Source organism: Canis lupus, chromosome 33, assembly GCF_048164855.1.
Source record: "Canis lupus baileyi chromosome 33, mCanLup2.hap1, whole genome shotgun sequence".
Lineage (NCBI taxonomy): Eukaryota > Metazoa > Chordata > Mammalia > Carnivora > Canidae > Canis > Canis lupus.
In genome coordinates, this window is record NC_132870.1 from 15,164,836 (window position 1) to 15,180,972 (window position 16,137).

Genomic DNA, 16,137 nt, shown 5'->3' on the forward strand with positions numbered 1-16,137 from the left:
CGATCCCGGGTCTCCAGAATCGCGCCCTGTGCCAAAGGCAGGCGCCAAACCGCTGCGCCACCCAGGGATCCCACAATACAGGTTTTAAACATAGTTTCATTATTATGTTGATCAATTGGAAATGGTTGAAGTCCTCTATACAATTAGCATACATCTTGATTAATTTGCACTTTATTGAAAACATAATTATAAAGTAATTAGGAAATCTTAAAATGTCATTAACTTTGTCCTCCATGGATTTAGCAGCCCAGAAAGATCCATCTAAAATTTTGGAATTTCCCTTTAAAAATCAGCCAACATATAAATGAAAATAAAATTTGTATATATAATAAGTAGCATTTGTTCTTAAAATCATTTCCCCAAAAGTATCTTGTTTATTGGGTTTCACTTTTTCATGTTTCTCCCATTGCCAGTTTTCTTTTAAATTTTATTAGGTTTCCATTAAGCATCTGATCTGAATTTTTTCTTTATGTTACCATAAGTTTTCTATGTATAGGAATAAATATATAGTATATATAATAGTATGTATAAATATCATATATTAATAGCATATATAATATTTATAACTAATAAATATTAAATTAATAAAATCAGCATAACAGTACATATAAATATATGGTATACATAAATATATGGTATATATAAATATATGGTATATATGCATATACAGCATTTAGAGTATATATTATATATACCATATATATGGCAAATGTATAATATACATAGGCACAATTTACACACCATAATTTGCTGTGGAATTACTGTCCTGAAGGGAAATATTTGCAACCATTGAGAGAAAAAATAAACCACAGATATAAAAACTTGTAGAATACACTTATTCCTCATAGATAATACTATTGGATCTGATTTGAAGTTTTGGACTCTCTTGCTTTTTTCTCCTCAGGAATTTTAACTTATTCACCCTTTATAGGAAGGAAAGAGAATCAATGCAACTCTAAAGGAAAAAAATAATAGTTTTTCTTTTAATACTGTTTTAATCTGTGGAAATAAATGATGTAGGACTTCAGTTTAATTATAGGTATTAAAGTTCTTTGTTTGCTTCTGGTCTCCAAAAGGAGAAAAAAAGGAGAAAAGATTATCTTTGTGGAAACAAACTGTCATGACATGCAAACCATAATCTGTGATATTACCTTGCAAATAACTTAAATATAGACAAAAGCAAGGGATCTGCTGAGAAAAAGACAAAATGTTGTGCAATTGTAGAAAATGGATGCTTTTAAATCACAGGCATTATACTTTTAAAGAGCCTATAGTATCAAGATCAACATCTGGGAACATTTGAACATACTAGGTGTTTGCATACACTTATTACACAAAACAAAACTACGACATTCACGTATGGTATTTTTATGTCTGTGGCAAATTTTACTGAGGTATGGAAAGAGAAGATCTACTTTTCAAAATGCAAACATCTTTATGATTTTTAAAAATATATCCCAAAATTGAATCCTTTAATTACCTTCCTAGTTTCATGCCCCTTTGCTTTTTCCCAATTTCATTAATTCTGTTTCCTAGAGTTTTTCACTATTCTTTGCCCGAGATTCTCCTTTTAATATGCAAGTAATTCATTGCTTCAAACATGGGCCATTTACATCAGCCTTTTCTACTCATGCTCTCGTGAGGTGTCTCTGTAATAAGTGCAATAACTAATAAGGGCATCAACTGTATATCATTTCATGGCAAAATGATCACTAACATTCTTTAGTACCTACTATATGCTAATACTCTATAAAGATCTTAATATTTTAATCCTCACAATAGTCTTACAGGGTATGTATTTTTATCTCTAATTTTGGAAATAAATGAGAGGTCAGAGAGTAAATTATCCAAAGTCACAGATTCAGTAACTGGAGGCACCTGATATTAAACCTGTCTAAACATCATGCCTGCACTTCTATTAATTACATTTATCTGACTGATTCCAGGTCATCAAAGAACAGTCAGATTATACTTAATTCCTGTTGTTTAATAAGGCCCAGAAGTATGTACCTAATTTTAAAGTGATATAAACCAAAAATAGTTAAAATAATTGCTGTACTCAATGAGGTAAATGTCAATTATCTATATATTTCTTTTAGGTGGAAAAGCTCTTCTCTAACAATGGCAGATGAAAGAAGTATCTCTACACTTTATTGTCTGTTTACTTCTGCTTTGGTGCATGTTTTTGATCTTCCACCAGCATTCCTTATTTGTTTTATTTTCATTTACTAATGAAGCCTTTAGCTTATGTTAGAACATCAAACGTTTAAAAGCTCATGGTAATCTGCTTCACACTGAAATCTGTCCACGTTATCATCTTAAGGTGGTATCATTAACATTGCTACAGCATGGTATCTGCTCAGACTGGTATTAAATCTGCACATGCTCGGAAACGCTTTCGTTTTGGATGGATCTTGAAAGGTATTTTGGTTTTGGCTTTACAAAGTACTTTCTGGCGTACCTTTTGTCTTCCTAGTCACATTCATCTCAGCCAGACTTTCAAGCTACTAAACTCTTCCCTAGGCAGTTTTTGTTTAAATTAACCCACATTTTATTACATTTCATCTCTCAAAACTAAGATTCAAGATTCTTTGCAATATTAGATAAAATGTGTTTTTCCTCATAAGCCATTTTTTTCTGTCAGTATTTGAAATGGTTAATTTTTATCACAGGGTATAGTGACTTTGTTAAGTAGTACATAGTGACTTTGTTTTTTTGCAATTCTGTTATTTTCTTTCTTTCTCTTGATTTTCCTTTCTCCATCATCTTTATACTTTAGCATTAGAATCAATGTATGCTGATTTAAACAACCATACCAAAAGTGATGATAATTGAAAAACTAACTGCTAAGGTTAAAGAAAAGATTGGAAAGTGCTAGATATTTTGAAAACAGGCTTTTAAGCTAAATAAATAGGTATTTATATAGTTTCATTTCTAGCACTTTTCTCCAACATTTTCTGAATGCATTTCATTATTACTTGACATTAGCATTTAAAAATATTTTCAGTATAAACAATTATAATTGTACAGAAGACATCAAAAGCAAATTTTATCTACTTAGGACATAACCAAGATCCTAATTGGTAGTGTTTGAGGAATATATTGAATTTAGCATTATAAGCAGATATTATTAATTTCCTGGAGGTTTGCCCACACTTTACAGTTATATCTGATTCTAAATTTCAATTAGTGCCTGTCTATAATTGAGGCTATATGAGGCATCAGAAAAATAGTAATAGGTTCACGAGTTTTGAAGTCATATATGTCTGCTTTCAAATTATAATTAGTCATCCATTTAACTTTGACCTGTTATACAAACTCTAAGATCCTCAATTTCTTCAACTGTAATATAAAATGTTAATTTTTTGAAAAATCTTTTAAAAATTCCATGAGCTTTTTAAAAAGTACTTACCAAAGTAACAAGTTATGTGAATGACAAGTGGATACCATTCCTATAATTTGCTGAGGTAAAAATATTTGCATTTTTATTAAAGGAAAAGAAAGGTGGGCAGCCCGAGTGGCTCAGCGGTTTAGCACCGCATTCAGCCCGGGGCATGGTCCTGGAGACCCCGGATCAAGTCCCACGTCAGGCTTCCTGCATGGAGCCTGCTTCTCCCTCTACCTATGTCTCTGCCTCTCTCTCTCTCTCTCTCTCTCTCTCTCTCTCTGTCTCTCATGAATAAATAAAATCTTTAAAAAAAAGAAAAGAAAAGAAAGAAAACAAAGAGCAAGGGAAGGAAAGAGAAAGCAAAGGATTTCCAAAATACTGGAATCTTTGAATAAATTTTAAGATGATTCAAGTTTTCTAACAACTTTTTTATGACATTACTTTCAACACAGTAGGTTCCTTATGTTTTCTTGTAAAATAAGTTTAAAAAATGTTTGGCAGACAGAGTATATATCTATATTCAGCAATATTTCTTGAGGACTAACTATGCACTCTGCTATTTGGGGTGATAGGACAGTGCATGGGGCACCCTCGCTCCCTCCTTGTTGTTAAGCAGGAGAAAGCTGTATTGCATTAAGTTGGGTACATGTGCTTCAACAAGTCAGAATCCTAGCTTAACGTCAAGCCGGTGCCAAACAATTCCTGACATGTTGACATCATTGCTTAAAGAGTATATAAAAGTACATGCTCAAGGCAAAACAGCGCCGATTATGACCTACTAAATCATAAAAAAGTGAATAGGCGTTGGTACAGAATTTGCAAATTAAGGCCGAATTGGGGTTTTGTTTTGAATTTTGAATCCCTTCAAGTGTAGTGCCAAAAAATATAGCATAGAAACTTAACAAATCACAAACTTAAAGTTAGGAACTTTCATAAATATAAACAGTACTCCAGAGTAAAACCTTTTGACATTTTGCCAACAGGTAAAGGAAGTTCTAACAGAAAAATGTAGCCATGTTCATTTTATTATGTTTGCTCTTTTTTGTACTTTGTGCTGATTGTCATTATGAAACATAACATATTTATGTTACGCACTAAATAATTAAAACATTGAAAGCATCTAGTAAAATGATGCATAGATTATAATGGGAAATGGAGGTTCATATCAGTGTTATGCTTATCACTGAGTCCCTTAAGCAGTTTTCAACAGGTTCTGTCTGTCCAACTTATATCTAGAGTCAAATCTTTCCCTTTATGCCACCAACACCAAGATGTGGGGGTTCCTTGTTTTCTGTTAGATGGCTTATGCAGGTCTAATCTCTTTTATACAGTAGGTTATCTGCAGGTGATGGGCTTTGAAGGGAAAGGTTTAAGCAAGATGGCTTTAACTTTCCCCATTTCTAAGATGGCCTAAACTTTTGACTGTTTTTCCTAACTATAGACTCCTGAATTTCCTCTTAGAAAACTTGCAACTGTAAATTCTTTCCCCACTCCTTTGAGATATAAATTTTCTTCCAGCCTCTTGCCAACCTTACAACCCAGGAATGTCTGTTTCAAGGACCTGGAAGCCATCTCCTTTAAATGTAATCATCAATGGGCTGCCTGGGAGCCTCAATCAGTTCAGGGTCCACCTCTTGATTTTGGTTTGGAGCATGATCTTGGGGATGTGAGGCTGAGCCCCCATCTGGCTCCATGCCCAGCATGGAGCCTGCTTGAGATTCTCTCTCTCCTTCTGCCCCTCCCCCTACTCTCTCTTTCTGAAAAAAAAAAAATAGGAAAGGAAAGGAGAAAGGAAAGAAGAAGGAAAAAGCTCCTATCTTCCAGTCTTTGTGAGAGGGTAGGATACTAACTAACTTCAATGGGTGCCGATTAACAATGATGGCCTAATCACATTGACCAAGGTACCATAATGTCCTTCATTACCTTTCTATCAACTCACTTCAGTGCTTAAAATTCTCTACCTTCTATTTCAGCAGAGTTGAGTTCAGTCTCCCTTATTGTAACAGTCTTTAACCCTATTTCAATAGTTTTGAATAAAATCTCTCTTACCTGTTTAACTTGTCTGGTGCAACTGGACAGGTTATCCAGCCTCTAGGGCAATAATGGTCCATATTTTAAATTCCATGTTTTGTAAATGTAATAGTTGGTAGATGGTGTTTTCTGAAATGTGATCAGAAGCATAGCTTAAAGCTGAGACATTCTTCTCATAGCTACCTGTTATTTTTAATTAAAGGCTCTTCTTTCAGAACTGCATTTCACTCAGCCTTGTCTTTTTTGTTTTCAAATCAAAATCTGTTCTGGCTTCAGGAAATTGACAATAATCTTTCCAGGTATGAGTTCCAATCTTTTCTCTGACCCTTAGTAAGTAACTACCCTCCTCTCCTGCTACTACTGTTTTTGAAGAGATTGAATCATCCCTATCAGAGTCAAATTGGAGATAGGACACTGCTGTGAGAGTACAAGAGAAAAAGCCTTAGGAGCTGCAAATAGACATAATACTTTGAGATATAAAACTCCCCTCAGAGGAAGGGGAAACTCAATGTGATAAGAAAATGAATAATGTCTAGTACAGTAGGAATGATTTTAAAAGACAAAAGAAAAGTAAGCAATTGTGAAAAGCATAATCTTAGCATTCGGTGATAATTATCAAGAGATGAGAAAAAAAAATCTGGTTTACTCCATTGAGCACTCCAGCTCCAACAGTCCCTTAACCCCCAGAGCTGGGAACAGTATCACCTTGATCTTAGTATTTCACTGGTCCTCAAAGGCTTCTTGTCTTCATTTCCTACATTACCAAACCTTAAATGTCTGATTATCATAATCATCACTTTCTTGAAATTACCATAAACTCTTCTGCTTATTTATCATTCTGTCCTCTCCTGACAAAAATCAACTCTAGGTAAAACAATTCTTTGCTGCTCTTACCTGCACCCACATAGGTGAACTCTTTGGATGAAAACTCATAACCATGCTAATTGGTTGTACTTTAAATTCATGATCATTAACCTCAGGTGAACCCTGACTGCTCCACAGCTGTCCTACCATATTTTCTTAGTCCTTTAACTCTCCCACCCTTTTTTTTTTTCCCAAATCAGTGCCTCTCAAACTTAAATCTCGTTTTATAAATCATCTCAGGATCTTGTTAAAAACAGATCCTGATTCAGTAGGTCTAAGGTGGAATCTGAAAATCTGCATTTTAAGTGATGAATGTGCTGCTGATCTGGGGCTCCCATGTCAAGAAATCTCTCAGGACAACTTCTCTTTTTCAAACCATTAACACCTCTTCCTTCTTATCACCTTAACTTGAAAATCTCTTTCATATTTCACTGAGAATCAGACAGAACTTATTTCTGTAGAGTTATCAACCTAGTTGCATCTGTGTTCACATATTCTATTTTCCCCTTCTAGGAATTAGCCTTTGTACTATTTTTGAGGCCAAACCCACCATTCATTCACTAGATCCAATTCCTTTTCATGGACTCGAGTCCACTGTTTCACTAACTCACCTCTTTTATCCTTAAATCATTATTTTTTTCACTATATGTACAGAATCATTCTTAAATACAGAGTAAACATGAGGTATCCTTTTGAAAAGAATCATTCTTAATCCCACAATCTCACCAGTGACTAGACCTATTCCTCTGCTCTCCCCTTTAGAGAAAAACTCCTTAAAAGGTTATCTGTATACCCTTTTTCTAATTCCCTTGCTTCCTTTTACTTTTTTTTTTATTAAAGTATAATTGACATACAATATCCTATTGGTTTCAGGTGTGCATCATAGTGATTCAATATTTTTATACATTATGAAATAATTCCCATGATATGTCTAGTTACCATCTGTCACCATACAAAGTTATTACAGTATTATTGACTATATTCCCTGTGTTGTACATTACATCCCCATGACTTATTTATTTTGCAGCAGGAAGTTTGTACCTTTTAATCCCCTTCACCTGCCTATTTCACTGCCTCCTCCATCCTTCCCCTCCCTGGTAACCAAGGGCAACACAACTAAAACAAACGGGATTACACAAACTAAAAAGTTGTTGAATAGCGAAGGAAATCTCTGTTTTCTCTTGAACCACTGAAGCATCTTTTATACATTTACAAATGACAGCCAAATTATTAAATTGAATAACCAAGCTTTAGTACTTATTTTACTTGGCCTATAGATAGCACTTGTTACAATTGATAACTCCCTCCTTCTTCAATTTCTTCAATTAACTTCTAGGAAAAACACTCCTTCTATCTCTTTCTCTCTGATTCTCATTCCTTCTCATCTCTACAACCTTCAAATAATTCTCAACCTTAGCTACGCACTAAGGTTATTGATAGATTTTTTAAGTAGATATATGAGCCTTTTCTCCAAGGATCTGGTAAAATTAGTTTGGCATGGTATCTGGCATGATACCGGGGTGATGGCAGTCGTTTCATCTCTCCAGGTGTTTCTGTCATACAGCCAGGATCAAGAACCAGTGCCCAACCTCAGGTTGGACTTCTCCATCTAGATTTGCTCCTAGAGGATGCAATTTTGAAAAAACAAAAAAAGTGTACAAGCGAGTCAGATATCAAGAGAACTGACTACTTACCAAATAAAAAACAGAGAAATATGAAGGTGGAAAAAAGACACAAATTAATCCTGGGGACTCAGTTTACATTAGTCTGCTCTTGGAAGCAGGAAGATAATAACTTTTTCTTTCTTTTTTTTTAAGATTTTATTTATTTATTCATAAGAATACACAGAGAGGAGAGAGAGGCGCAGAGACACAGGCAGAGGGAGAAGCAGGCTCCATGCAGGGAGCCTGATGTGGAACTCGATCCTGGGTCTCCAGGATCACGCTCTGAGCTGTAGGCGGCGCTAAACCGCTGAGCTACCCCGGCTGCCCCTAATAACTTTTTCTAATTGTTATATTCACAAAAATCATGCATATCTTCAGATATCAATATATCATAGTTCAGGGATGATTATCTTTGTTATAAAGCCCAGGTTTAAAGCAATATTCAAGATTCTATTATTTTCAGGAATTGGAAACAATTAAAGAAATCTTAGTTTGCTTTAATCTCAGAATATAAAATGTTTATTTTCAACTGCTATATGAAGTACTTAATTAGAATGGAAGCAGGGAAAAGCATCAGTTTTTCATTAAGTCTCATAACTTTAAATATTATCTATACATAAGATGCTCAACCTGTACCTCCAACATACACAACTCTAAACTCTGATTTGCATGCCCAATTGCCTATTCACCATTTACTACTGAATGTCTAATTGTCATTCCAAATTTCACATGTCCAAAACTAATATCTGCCCCCAACCTATTTTTCTGTGGTTGTCCTTAAATCAATAAATGCAACTCGATCTTTCCAAGTGATAGGCTAAAAATTTTTTTGGGAGTCTTTAACATTTCTCTTTTTCTTATATCCCACATGTAATCTATCAGACAAATCTTATTGTTTTAATTTTTCAAATACGAGCAAAATCCCTTCATTTCTCACCACTTTTTTTTAAGATTTTATTTATTTATTCATGAGAGACAGAGAGAGAGAGAGAGAGACATAGGCAGAGGGAGAAGCAGGCTCCATGCAGGGAGCCCGACGTGGACTCACTCCTTGGTCTCCAGGATCATGCCCTGGGCTGAAGGCAGCACTAAACTGCTGAGCTACCCGGGCTGCCCACTTCTCACCACTTTTACTGCCACCACCTTAACATTACATCTCATACCTAAATTAAGAATTTAGTGCTTCCTATGTTTTTACCTACTTCTATCCCTGCTCCCTCAGACTATTTTCAAAGAATAATAGAGCAATAGTTTAAAAATGTAAATCAGACCACATCATTCTTATATGAATATATCACTTTCTTAGAGCACTCATGGTGTTTATTTCTGACCTATCTTCTCCACCCTTCCCATTGCTCACTGCAGTGATATTCCTCTTTTATGTTCCTTAATCACCCTGAGCACAACTCCTATTGTACTTTAATGCTCAATGTTCTCTCCAGGTAAATACTCAAGATATGCATATGGTTTTCCCTCTCATCTCCTTATTCCATTGTCCCTTCTGTTCTGAAGAAAAGATTCACAGCAGCTATACTCTCAATTTCCTTGTTCCATTGTTCCATTGTCCCTTCTGTTCTGAAGAAAAGATTCACAGCAGCTATACTCTCAATTTCAAAGGGAAGAAAATACATTATTTATAATATAAAAATCTAATAGAAACAGAAAGAAGGCAGGGGAAATCTACATAGATGAGGGCAATAGTAAGAAGTAAAGGAAAATAAGACAGAGTTACATCGAATTGGGTATTTACAATATCTAACTTCATTAGCTGGGGAAGCCCCATGGAGACAGCCAGACTTGGAGTCCCAGTCATTGAGAGGCCTGAGCAGAGCATCCTCCCCTCAGGTAAGACTTCCAACTGATCATCCCCATAAGGGCCATATTTATAGAGCAATGATGGGATCCAAAGTTAAACATTTGTTTGCCTATGTGCAGTTTGGAGCAAGCTTCATTCCTATATTATCATGTCTTTGTATATTCAAGGAGCCTGGGCAAAGTGTGCTTGTCTCCCTTCCAGATTCCATTCTGGGGGATGAGCCCAGCCTGGAGCTGGAGGAGATATGAGGCAAGATTTACAGCTCTTGGCATCCAGGCCAGAAGGGCCAATTCTGATGTGGAAGCCGGCTAATGTCAATTAATAAGGCTCCCAAGGTCACTTATGCAGCACAAGTCACACAAACAACATTCTTTAGGCTGCCTGTGTACCTGCAGGTAGGGGTAGTCAGTTATGCAGGATAAATCTCAGAAACCTCCATCCATATAATACACCTTTTCAGCAAGGCCCTTCTTAAGAAATATATTTAAAAATCACAACCCATTTCCCCCATCCCTGCTATCCTCATCTTTCTTCCTCATTTTGCCCCCATAGCATGCATTACCATCATTTTTAGATTTGTTTATTTTTTGTCCAAACAAAATAAATTTGTTTGTTATTTCTGTCCATTGCCCACACTGGAATGGAAGCTCCATTGAGGTCAGGGACTTTGATTTGTTCATGGCAAAATAGTACCTAGATTAGTACCTAGCACATTGTAGGGTCTCAAATAAATATCTATTAAATGAATGATTACAAGGAGAGATTAGTCCCAACCTCAAATACTGTGAATCCATACTAATTCACAGGAAAGAGGATTTCTGTTGGTTTTGATTTTTTTGTTGTTGTTTTATTGAATTGAACTGCTTTGTGCAAGATAATATAAAGAATACTTAAATCAGTGATCTTCTCCCCCCAAATATCAATCTCAACTTTTTTACCCCAGGCAAATTATTTATCTTTTACAAATCACAAAAATACTCAACCGTCTTCCTCTCTCCCCCTCCCCATCATACTTCTGGAAACAAAGAGCTCTCAATATTTTTGGCAGAGATGTACAATGAATAATCAGATACAGAAGAATAGGGGGATCCCTGGGTGGCTCAGTGGTTTGGCGCCTGCCTTCGGCCCAGGGTGTGATCCTGGGGACCCGGAACCATGTCCTCGGGTTCCCTGCATGGAGCATGCTTCTCCCTCTACTTGTGTCTCTGCCTGTTTCTCTCTCTCTCTCTCTCTCTCTCTCTCTCTCTGTCTCTCATGAATAAATAAAATCTTTAAAAAAAAAAAAGATACAGAAGAATATACTGCAGAGAAGAGCAAACACCAATGTCTGGGAGTTTCTTCCCCTTTAGTGTTCTTTCATTTACTAACCCTCAACACACTAATTCTAAGGCCATCATATTCCATCCCATTTAACATTGTCCTAAAAACTCTTTCTTTAGTTATGTATTGGAAATGTTCCTTAAACACAAAAAGACTAGAAATCCTGTGATCCACCCTATCTGGTTCTTCTTAGCATTTTGGGGACTCCTGTATTAGAGGTGTGCTGCTGCTCTGCACTATGCTGGAACTGGCAAAACTTGTCTGTTAAATGGAGCATTTGCCTGGCCAAATAGCTAAGGGGGACATAGTTCTGCTGTTGAAGGAATAAAGGAAATATCATAGAAAACTATCAGGGTTTATGTTCAGGCCAGGAATCCCTATGGTCTGTCTGCCTGATTTAAATTTGTCTCAACAGAACTGGAGCAGCACTGATGCCATTATACATGCTAAAGTTGTGTGGTGACTGAAAGAAAAATTTGTTCTGTTTAACCAAAAATATTCCCCAGCGATTGTGGCAGCAGTTGGCTCTGTTGGTGGTGGAGTTTCCAACTGTGAAGTCAAGGATCTACCAGACAGAGTGAGTCAACTCTTGCCTATCTGGTGCTCTGGGGCAAGAGAAAGGGTGCAAAGTGTGCCACTGTCTTCCCTAGAAGGTAATTTATTTTGCTGCCTTAGAGCCTGCTCCACTTCCTGAAGGTTAGGAAAATCAAGCTCATTGATATTCCTGCCCACAGTACTGTCTGTTATGCCCATGTGGTTAGCTGGCATCCAACTGTCTCCTAGAGAAAACAAAAGACTAAAGTGGTTGTTCTGTTAAAACTACCTCTCTTGTCTATTTTATTTAGCTTGTCAGGCTCTTTATTTTATCCTTGTTTCTCATGCATGTGGCTATATTTCCATTTATCTAAGAGAGATTTCAGAGTCATTAAAATTCATCTTTTGAAGGTCACAAACCTGCACTGTCAAATTTGAAGTTATGGAGGAGTCAGCCTTTAACCTTTCTAATAGATATTCCATAAAATCTATAATGGCACATAGTAGAGAGGAAATGCTTTATTCAGCTATATCTTTGAAAAGCAATAATCACTACTTGCACTGTTGCTATTCCATCATAAGAGATATTTTTCTAGGAGTGATTAATTCTATCTAGTAATTTAAATATGGCTCATATTCGGGATAACTGATAAAGATTAAGTGAATGCTATGTAACATTTTGTAAAATATTTATCTTTTGTTCTAATCACATTATCTGAGTATGCATTCATCAAAAATTAAAACAAAACAAAACGAAAGATATTACCATTCTCAGATGTGGATCCATCTATATTTCTACAAGCATTTTATCCAGAAATTTTTTAAAAATTATATACATGAAAAGCAAATGCAACTGAATACCTAGCATCATTCTGGAAGCCAAAAAAGCCATATGTATGTGCTATTGAAATTAGAAAATTATATTTTAACCTCTAATGTATTTTTAAACATAGCTAACACATAAGAAACCAGCTGGGTTTATTATAGGTCCAGAACCTTTGGAATTAAACAGTACGTGCTATAAAAAGGAATCTAATCACACAGAGACAGGTTTTTTTTCCTTTAACCTTATTTAGTAATATTTAATTTCCAACAAATACAGATTGCCAGCTGTTAACATCCTCTTTTGCAAAATGAGGATAAGAAATTTAATGCCGATAGTTTTGTGTTTATGACTGTTGCCCGTAAATTACACACTGGGTACAGTTGAGTATTTGTTTGCATTTTTCTTCCACTTGAAATTTATTTCAAATATGACAAACTGTCTAATTCCTTGTGAAATAGCATTAGTTGTTACTTTGAGAAATTACTCAGTTTCTTCAAATACCCTCTGGAGTTTCCATAACTAAGTAAAACTAGACTTTGGACATTAGGATAGGAAGGACTCTATGACTCTTAAAACATGCTATCTTATTCCATTGTGGTCAAATATAAACTAGAGATAAAAGAATGGGATATTTTTAAGTTAATTATCAGAGTAATAGTGTGTTTTGTTAATTTAGGTAAATAAAAAAGGAATGTTATCATTAATTAATTTGAGACAACAGTGTAAAACAGAAACTGACTTGGGGAAGAAAAAGAATGAATAATCATCTTAGACAAAATCAAAATGTTGTAAATTAGTAGCCTGTAAATTTCTTAAATTGCAAAAATTTGTTATATTTTGCGTGAGATTTCCTAATAAATAATTTTAATTATAATCTCACATAATATAAGACATATCACCCTAATTAAAATAAACAACTGAACCAATAGCAAGAAATGCTTGCCTTTCTGAATGGACTTCAAGAAAAGAAAAACTGTATATGAGATACTTCTGATATCTCTTTTGGTTGAGGGAAAGATGGAACAATGGAAAACAGTTTTGTGTGAAATAGGGAGTAGACAATTATTAGGTAGTGAAGACATTACTGAATTATAAATTATATAAATCATTTTTATTCTTTTTGATAAAGGTTCTAAAAATCTTGAATGATAGTTATGTTTATAAGGAAAGTTGAGCAATATAGTTGTAAAATATAGCATGACAATTTAAGAGAATAGATCCTTATATATCAGAATTAGACATATAGAAAGCATTTAGGGGCAACAGTCCATGTCATCCAGTATTCATTCAGAACCACTAGGAATAATGTAGAATAAAAGATGCATAGAATGATGCAATCTTACAAGATTGTAGGAGTTGGTAAAGTAATCTCAGTTCAGCTATTTCTTTTTAACCTGGTGTTGATTGTGAAGTCACTGGACAGGCAATTGGAAGGAAACGTGTGGGAGAGCAGTGACCTGGAGACCCAAGGAACAAGCTGGAACTGTATACATCTTATTAGAACCCATGATGACCTCCAGTGGTGCTCTTGCCTCATCACACTAGGATTTGGAGAAGCTCAAGGAAGAAATCCCATGGGAACTTGGTTGTTGCCCAGATCAGCAAGTGAACCTGTATATCCACAAAGACATGCATGATCAACTTTAAACTGCCAAGAACAAACATGTCCACCATCTCACTTCTGCCTTTCAAATCTTGCACACTTTTGCCTTGTGGCTGATCTTAACCAGAAACAGTCAAGGAAAGGAATAATATGAAACAGCTCAGTTTAGCCAAATTGATAACAATAGAAAGCCACCACACTGACAAAAGCCTCAACAAGAATTGCAACCTTCTAAGTAAACTTTCACCTAAAAGTCTCTTAGTTTCGTCCTGCGCAATAACAGAATTGGAATCTATTGTGAGGTTCAGATCATGATTCTGGATTCAAATTGTTTTTAAGGTCATTAGTAGCTTTCATTATAATGAGTTCAAAGGTCTTAATTGGCCTGGCAGTGGGGGGGGTGGGGGAGGAATGCTTCAGAACCACCAGGAAAGAGGGCCCAATACTTGTGTATTTTTGAGTTCAGTCTCAACTGAAAAAAAACCCTTGCTTCCTGTCTCTTTTTTCAGAGAATCAAGATCCAAATGTATGGATTTGCTAGTGTTTTTATGAGAAAAAGAATCAGGAAAGCTTATTTTTTAGATGGCACATATATTACCCTTAGCTTTTTGCTTTTCCTTTGGGTATTTTCTTTTTGTTGTTTTCCTGTTGGTGCCTAATTTTTTATTTATTTCCAAAAAGGAAGGAAAAATTTAAAAAGCTAAAAACTACAGGATCTTTCTACAATGTAGCCATCATTGTTCAGATCTGACTATATCATACTTTTCTCTCATAAAAATCCAAATTTTTCTCCATTCCCAAGGAGACCAACAACTTTTAGCAATGCATCTTCAGCCTTTCTCAGTTTCCAATAAGGTCTCCACTGTAGGTATACTATTTTAACAAAACTTTAGATTGCTTCACTGATTGAACTTGCTTCTTTAACCTGTTACAGACTTCTAAACAAATGAAACAAAGATTCGCCTAAGAGAGAATCAGTATAGAGAGAGACAGGGATTTCTTCTTTCCTTCTCACTTTACAGCAGCCAAGACTAGGGCTATAAATGAGGATGGTTACACTGAGCAGCATGTGGCCAAGATAGCAGGTCTGTACCAAATGGGCAGGATGAGCTAACCCACTGCTCCCATTAGGACCAAATGGCTTTCTACCAAGACACCGTTATGGGTAAGCCAAGATTCTTTCCAAGGTCACTTCCTGCTATTGACATACTTGGAAAAGGATTTGGAATACTTAAATTTGCTCAATCTACTCTCTCATTAAAAAGACAAGGTGGCAAAGGTGAATTCACACCAAGGTTACCAACGAAACTCATAATGAGGCATGAAAATCTCACTCCCACTTCCTAATAAGCAATTTGATCTGAAAGAATTCTGCAGTTAATATCAACTGAAAAAATTATAGATCTTAAAAACCTTTTCCAAAGGAGCTAAACTATGTCCCTCAAGAAATGCCTGCCAATGTTGTACCAGATACCCAACATAGCCGTATTATAGAGAATGGATCAGGTTAAAATGACAAGGAAAGTTCTATGGACTTTTTTGTTTTAAAAGAATAGAAAAACCTGTGCTAGTGGACAGTTCAGAAATTAATTTCCTTCCTCTACTAAAAATTGATTCAAATATAATAGGAAAGTTTTATGGTAACTTTTGAAAAAAATAGAAATTATATAGTAAGTTTATGAAATATATTGTACAAATAATTGATTTTTATGTCACTTTATGTGCATTACAAGGGAAGTCATTTTTCTAGGAACTTAATCTACTTTTCTTGAATCTTTACATGAATATTTTTCTTATTCTCAATATTTTCTTCTTTCATACATCTTTTCCTCTCTTCTACGTATCAATATTTCTTCATTCCATTTTGATAGCAACGTGAATGAATTTTACCTCTTAGAATATATTTTTTCTTTTTTTGCCAATACAGAAGGCATTCTCTATTTTAGTACACTTCAAGGTCTACTATTATATGACAATTTCCTTTCCCTCCTGTTCCCTATTCCCAACATATAAGACAGTCATTCTGGCACAGATATAAAATTAGTTTTGCTCAATGGATTTCTTGTCATGCATGTGCACAAAGCTTCATTT